Raw genomic sequence first — 7,855 nt, 5'->3', positions numbered from 1 at the left:
AACCCCCCCCCCCCTATCTGAGATATCTACTGCAGCCCTCATCCTCCACATACAACACCCCCCCCCCTATCTGAGATATCTACTGCAGCCCTCATCCTCCACATACAACACCCCCCCCCCCCTATCTGAGATATCTACTGCAGCCCTCATCCTCCACATACAACCCCCCCCCCCCCTATCTGAGATATCTACTGCAGCCCTCATCCTCCACATACAACACCCCCCCCCCTATCTGAGATATCTACTGCAGCCCTCATCCTCCACATACAACCCCCCCCCCCCCCCCCCTATCTGAGATATCTACTGCAGCCCTCATCCTCCACATACAACACCCCCCCCCCCCCCTATCTGAGATATCTACTGCAGCCCTCATCCTCTACATACAACACCCCCCCTATCTGAGATATCTACTGCAGCCCTCATCCTCCACATACAACACCCCCCCCCCCTATCTGAGATACCTACTGCAGCCCTCATCCTCCACATACAACACCCCCCCCCCCTATCTGAGATACCTACTGCAGCCTCATCCTCCACATACAACACCCGTTCTGCCAGTCACATTCTGTTAAAGGTCCCCAAAGCACACACATCCCTGGGTCGCTCCTCTTTTCAGTTCGCTGCAGCAGGCGACTGGAACGAGCTGCAACAAACACTCAAACTGGACAGTTTTATCTCAATCTCTTCATTCAAAGACTCCATCTTGGACTCTTACTGACAGTTGTGGCTGCTTTGCCTGATGTATTGTTGTCTCTTCCTTCTTGCCCTTTGTGCTGTTGTCTGTGCCCAATAATGTTTATACCATGTTTTGTGTTGCTACCATGTTGTGTTGTCTTAGGTTTCTTATGTAGTGTTTTGACTTGCCTAGTTATATATATATTGCGAGAGCAGGGTCAGAATATTAGGGATCAATGAAAGAAAGCAATGTAAATATATGGATATTAGTTTGTTTCAGCATCAAACACTGACCTTGTAGCTTTTTGCACTTGGAACCGGTTGGTTCGCCAAACCTTATTCAGGTTTTCTTCTGGCGTAAAGGTGTTGTCAGAATACTGAGTATCTAGACACACCTCCACCACACCTCCACCACACCTTTCCACCCAGAGAAAATAACTGGAGAAATAGCATGCTATTCTCATGCTTAGGTTCAAAATCAGAATAGGGAGTTAAGTTCCATTTAGGCTCGCTTAACTGGCGTGGGATTTCCCCCGTACTAAACAGTTACACTCGAATCACTGCATAAGAGCGTTTATCTGTAATATTGTGCAGAGGGTTAATCTAACACTGTCTACGACATATTGACCCAATATGTTCCATGAGGAACGTTTGTGGGAGGGGATGAGTTGTAATGAGTGTTTCTGTTGCCAGGAGGGTTCTTTGTGACGGGCATCAACCTGACAGAGGATCTGAAGTACATCTGTTCTCACCCCACTGAGTCTCTGAAGGACTTGGTGATGTCTACCTCCCCTGCCCTGCTCTCCTGGGTCAGGGGCCAGAGCCCTGGCTCCGACTCCCGCTCCCTCAACATCATAGCTGGGGACTTTGTCTCAGAGAGCCACTTTGTACCCACCGTCATCGCACTGAATCAACATTTAGTCCACTGCACTGGTCCCTGTGATGTTAGCGGAGGAAACCGACCCATCTGCTGTGTCCCAAATGACACCATATTCCCTCTGTAGCCCATAGGCCTCTGGTCAAAAGTAGTGTACTGTGTAGGGAATAGGGTGCCATTTGGAATGCATTATCTGACACATCTTATTGCACAGAATATCATGTTTTAACTACGCTGTAGAAGAGGATGGGACTGTAGCATGATGTAATAGAACTTTGCTTGTAAAAAAAACAAAAAAAACACTTGGATTCTGATAACATATTTGCACAATTATATTACCGACAGTGAAATGTTTGCCTGTTGAGCTGTTCTCTTCTCTTCCTGTGTTGAGCTGTTCTCTTCTCTTCCTGTATTGAGCTGCTCTCCTCTCTTCTCTTCCTGTATTGAGCTGTTCTCCTCTCTTCTCTTCCTGTGTTGAGCTGTTCTCCTCTCTTCTCTTCCTGTGTTGAGCTGTTCTCTTCTCTTCTCTTCCTGTATTGAGCTGTTCTCCTCTCTTCTCTTCCTGTGTTGAGCTGTTCTCTTCTCTTCCTGTATTGAGCTGCTCTCCTCTCTTCTCTTCCTGTATTGAGCTGTTCTCCTCTCTTCTCTTCCTGTGTTGAGCTGTTCTCCTCTCTTCTCTTCCTGTGTTGAGCTGTTCTCTTCTCTTCTCTTCCTGTGTTGAGCTGTTCTCCTCTCTTCCTGTGTTGAGCTGTTCTCTTCTCTTCCTGTGTTGAGCTGTTCTCCTCTCTTCTCTTCCTGTGTTGAGCTGTTCTCCTCTCTTCTCTTCCTGTGTTGAGCTGTTCTCCTCTCTTCTCTTCCTGTGTTGAGCTGTTCTCCTCTCTTCTCTTCCTGTGTTGAGCTGTTCTCCTCTCTTCCTGTGTTGAGCTGTTCTCTTCTCTTCCTGTGTTGAGCTGTTCTCCTCTTCTCTTCCTGTGTTGAGCTGTTCTCCTCTCTTCCTGTGTTGAGCTGTTCTCTTCTCTTCCTGTGTTGAGCTGTTCTCCTCTCCTCTCTTCCTGTGTTGAGCTGTTCTCTTCTCTTCCTGTGTTGAGCTGTTCTCCTCTCTTCTCTTCCTGTGTTGAGCTGTTCTCCTCTCTTCCTGTGTTGAGCTGTTCTCCTCTCTTCCTGTGTTGAGCTGTTCTCTTCTCTTCCTGTGTTGAGCTGTTCTCCTCTCTTCTCTTCCTGTGTTGAGCTGTTCTCCTCTCTTCCTGTGTTGAGCTGTTCTCTTCTCTTCCTGTGTTGAGCTGTTCTCCTCTCCTCTCTTCCTGTGTTGAGCTGTTCTCCTCTCTTCCTGTGTTGAGCTGTTCTCCTCTCTTCCTGTGTTGAGCTGTTCTCTTCTCTTCCTGTGTTGAGCTGTTCTCCTCTCTTCCTGTATTGAGCTGTTCTCTTCTCTTCCTGTATTGAGCTGTTCTCTTCTCTTCCTGTATTGAGCTGTTCTCTTCTCTTCCTGTGTTGAGCTGTTCTCTTCTCTTCCTGTGTTGAGCTGTTCTCCTCTCCTCTCTTCCTGTGTTGAGCTGTTCTCTTCTCCTCTCTTCCTGTGTTGAGCTGTTCTCTTCTCCTCTCTTCCTGTGTTGAGCTGTTCTCTTCTCCTCTCTTCCTGTGTTGAGCTGTTCTCTTCTCTTCCTGTGTTGAGCTGTTCTCTTCTCTTCCTGTGTTGAGCTGTTCTCTTCTCTTCCTGTGTTGAGCTGTTCTCTTCTCTTCCTGTGTTGAGCTGTTCTCTTCTCTTCCTGTGTTGAGCTGTTCTCCTCTCTTCTCTTCCTGTATTGAGCTGTTCTCCTCTCTTCTCTTCCTGTATTGAGCTGTTCTCCTCTCTTCTCTTCCTGTATTGAGCTGTTCTCCTCTCTTCTCTTCCTGTGTTGAGCTGTTCTCCTCTCTTCTCTTCCTGTATTGAGCTGTTCTCCTCTCTTCTCTTACTGTATTGAGCTCCTCTCTTCTCTTACTGTATTGAGCTCCTCTCTTCTCTTCCTGTGTTGAGCTCCTCTCTTCTCTTCCTGTGTTGAGCTCCTCTCCTCTCTTCTCTTCCTGTGTTGAGCTCCTCTCCTCTCTTCTCTTCCTGTGTTGAGCTCCTCCTCTCTTCTCTTCCTGTGTTGAGCTCCTCTCCTCTCTTCTCTTCCTGTGTTGAGCTCCTCTCCTCTCTTCTCTTCCTGTGTTGAGCTCCTCTCCTCTCTTCTCTTCCTGTGTTGAGCTGTTCTCCTCTCTTCTCTTCCTGTATTGAGCTGTTCTCCTCTCTTCTCTTCCTGTGTTGAGCTGTTCTTTTTTTCCTGACCTGCACTGATTTATTTATCTGTTTACTTTGGACTTTTGTTATCTTGTTTACTAGCCCTAACCCCTAACCCTAACCACTTAACCTTAACTCTCTAACCCTCTAGACCTAACCCTCCTCTAACCCTCCTAACTCTCCTTTAACTCTCCTAACCCTCCTAACTCTCCTAACCCTCCTCTAACCTTCCTAACTCTCCTCTAACCCTCCTAACTCTCCTCTAACCCTCCTAACTCTCCTCTAACCCTCCTAACTCTCCTCTAACCCTCCTAACTCTCCTCTAACCCTCCTAACTCTCCTCTAACCCTCCTAACTCTCCTCCAACCCTCCTCTAACTCTAACCCGCCTCCAACCCTCCTCTAAATCTCTAACCCCCCTCCAACCCTCCTCTAACCCCCCTCCAACCCTCCTCTAACCCCCTTCTAACTCTCCTCTAACCCGCCTCCAACCCTCCGCTAACCCTCCAACCCTCCTCTAACCCTCTTCCAACCCTCCTCTAACCCCCTTCTAACTCTCCTCTAACCCTCTCTAACCTGCCTCTAACCCTCCTCTAACCCCCCTCCAACCCTCCTCTAACCCCCTTCTAACTCTCCTCTAACCCTCTCTAACCTGCCTCTAACCCTCCTCTAACCCCCCTCCAACCCTCCTCTAACCCCCTTCTAACTCTCCTCTAACCCTCTCTAACCTGCCTCTAACCCTCCTCTAACCCCCCTCCAACCCTCCTCTAACTAATGTATGTATTTCATATCTCAGGCAATGTGGCCACATTTTAAAATGTTCCTTTAGTCACATCATTATTGCTGAGGTCAATGTCCTGTCTAAAACCTCTGTAAGCGTCTCCGACTAGAACGAGTGCCTACAATAATACAGCCGAGCCTCTTCCACAGAGCACAAAACTACGGCGGTGTCACAAATGGAACCAGACGCTAAATAGTGCACTACTTTTCACCAGACCCTTATGGGCCCTGATCAAAAGTAGTGCACTATGTAGGGAATAGCGTGCCATTTGGCAAGCAAACCACGTTACAAATGGTTAGCACCTACGATTTATTTCCATTAGATATCCAGGATCTGTGGTTAAGGAATAAGGAATGCCTGTATCTCTCTAGTTATAACGTTAATGCTGTACCAACTGAAGAACAGGTCTGTCCCAAAAGGCTCCCTATTCCCTACGTGGTGCACTTCTTTTGACCAGGGCCCATAGGGAATAGGGAGACATTTGGAATGCACCCCAGATCAAACCTACACGAACCATTGCATGATATCAGACGCATGACCTATGACCTCCTATGACTGTGCTACAGCTGAGTTATGACCTTTGACCCTTAACTCTTTCAGAAGCATGCCTTCATTACTACTGAAAAGACCTGTGGTCAAGATGAGCCTTTTGAATAGAGAATCAATCTACAGAATGTTTTACCTTACAGGTTTCAGATATAATTGACCAATGTAAAAAATAAAAAAAAGTGTTTGGTCTGAAAAAAGTATTTTCAGTTCAGAGATCACGGAGAGGAATGGAGAAGTCAGCGGTCTGTCAAAGGGAATAGATTACAATGTGTCACTCATTCCACAGCGGGCCGAGTGTTTTGGCTCCTCTCTTGTCACTGATTAGTAACTACCTTCACCTGGTTGTCTATTGCTTTGTTGAAAGGAAAACCCAGCAGCCCTCCATGGAATGAGTTTGTTCCCCCTGGATTAGAACAATACAACCATAGAAGGCCATTGACAGGTCAGGTCATGCAGATCTTTAAACAACGCACTACTAACACTCATACCAAGTCTCTGTGACTAGAGGCACGTCATACCAAGTCTCTGTGACTAGAGGCACGTCATACCAAGTCTCTGTGACTAGAGGCACGTCATACCAAGTCTCTGTGACTAGAGGCACGTCATACCAAGTCTCTGTGACTAGAGGCACGTCATACCAAGTCTCTGTGACTAGAGGCACGTCATACCAAGTCTCTGTGACTAGAGGCACGTCATACCAAGTCTCTGTGACTAGAGGCACGTCATACCAAGTCTCTGTGACTAGAGGCACGTCACACCAAGTCTCTGTGACTAGAGGCACGTCATACCAAGTCTCTGTGACTAGATGTTTAGGTTATACAAAGAGGGTGTGGGTGGGTTCAGTCATCGTGATACTCTGAGATACTGTCTGTACATCATGATACACAGGTACACTCCTCATTTGTGTTTCTGGTGGCGTCCCAAACCGTACCCTATTCCATAGTGCACTATAGGGATAGGGTGCCTTCTGAGACTCAACCCTTATGTGTAGTGCTAAGTACTCAGAGGGCAAAGAAGACCTTCACACAACTAGGATCCTTTGTATGTATTATTTCTTACATCATTAGCCCAGAAAATCTGAAGTGTTATTACATAAAGCCAGGAAGAACTATTGGATATCAGAGCGACGTCAACTTATCAGCACTACGACCAGGAATACGACTTTCCTGAAGCGGATCCTTTGTCCACGCAGGACATTACAAATCAAATCAAATTTTATTTGTCACATACACATGGTGTATTTAGCGCCATCCATCATTCCTTCAATTCTGACCAGTTTCCCAGTCCCTGCCAATGAAAAACATCCCCACAGCATGATGATGCCACCACCATGCTTAACTGTAGGGATGGTATTCTCGCAGTGATGAGACATAGCGTTTACCTTGATGGCCAAAAAGCTACATTTTTGTCTCATCTGACCAGAGTACCTTCTTCCATATGTTTGGGGAGTCTCCCACATGCCTTTTGGCGAACACCAGACGAGTTTGCTTATTTTTTTCTTTAAGCAATGGCTTTTTTCTGGCCACTCTTCCGTAAAGCCCAGCTCTGTGGAGTGTACGGCTTAAAGTGGTCCTATGGACAGATTCTCCACTCTCCATGTGGAGCTTTGCAGCTCTTTGTTGCCTCTCTGATTAATGCCCTCCTTGCCTGGTCTGTGAGTTTTGGTGGGAGGCCCTCTCTTGGCAGGTTTGTTGTGGGGCCATATTCTTTCCATTTTTTAATAATGGATATAATGGTGCTCCGTGGAATGTTCAATGTTTCTGATATTTTTTTATAACCCAACCCTGATCTGTACTTCTCCACAACTTTGTCCCTGACGTGTTTGGAGAGCTCCTTGGTCTTCATAGTGCCCCTTGCTTAGTGGTATTGCAGACTCTGAGGCCTTTCAGAACAGGTGTATATATACTGAGATCATGTGACACTTAGATTGCACATAGGTGGACTTTATTTAATTATGAGACTCCTGAGGGTAATTGGTTGCACCAGATCTTATTTAAGGCCTTCAAAGCAAAGGGGGTGAATACATATGCACGCACCACTTTTCCGTTTTACATTTTTTAGAATTTTTTAGAAAGAAGTTATTATTTTCATTTCACTTCACCAATTTGGACTATTTTGTGTATGTCCATTACATGAAAACCAAATGAAAATCCATTTAAATTACAGGTTGTAATGCAACAAAATAGGAAAAACACCAAGGGGGTGAATACTTTTGCAAGGCACTGTATTTCCAGACCTCTTTCCATGGTTAGTTTTGCGCAAATGCCGTCATCCATCCACAGTTTCTGGTTAGGGTAGGTTTTAATAGTCACAGTGGGAACAACATGTCCACTGCTTTATAAACACACTCACCGCGTATAGGTCGATGTTGTTCTCTGAGGCGGACCGGAACCTATTCCAGTCCGTGTGACCAAAACAATCTTGAAGCGTGGTTTCCGATTGGTCGGACCAGCGTTGAATGGTTCTCATCACTGGTACATCCTGTTTGAGTTTCTGCCTATAAGACGGAACGAGCAAGATGGCGTTGTGGTCAGATTTGCCAAAGGGAGGGCGGGGCAGGGATTTGTATGCATCTCGGAAGTTAGAGTAGCAGTGGTCGAGAGTATTACCCATGCGTGTCGTGCAATCACTATGCTGATAGAATTTAGGTAGCGTTGTTCTCACATTTGCTTTGTTAAAATCCCCAGCCACAATAAATGCAGCCTCAGGATGTATGGTTT

The sequence above is a fragment of the Salvelinus namaycush genome, unplaced genomic scaffold, assembly GCF_016432855.1.
Source record: "Salvelinus namaycush isolate Seneca unplaced genomic scaffold, SaNama_1.0 Scaffold520, whole genome shotgun sequence".
Taxonomy (NCBI): Eukaryota; Metazoa; Chordata; class Actinopteri; order Salmoniformes; family Salmonidae; genus Salvelinus; species Salvelinus namaycush.
Note: the sequence above shows the minus strand (reverse complement) of the source record.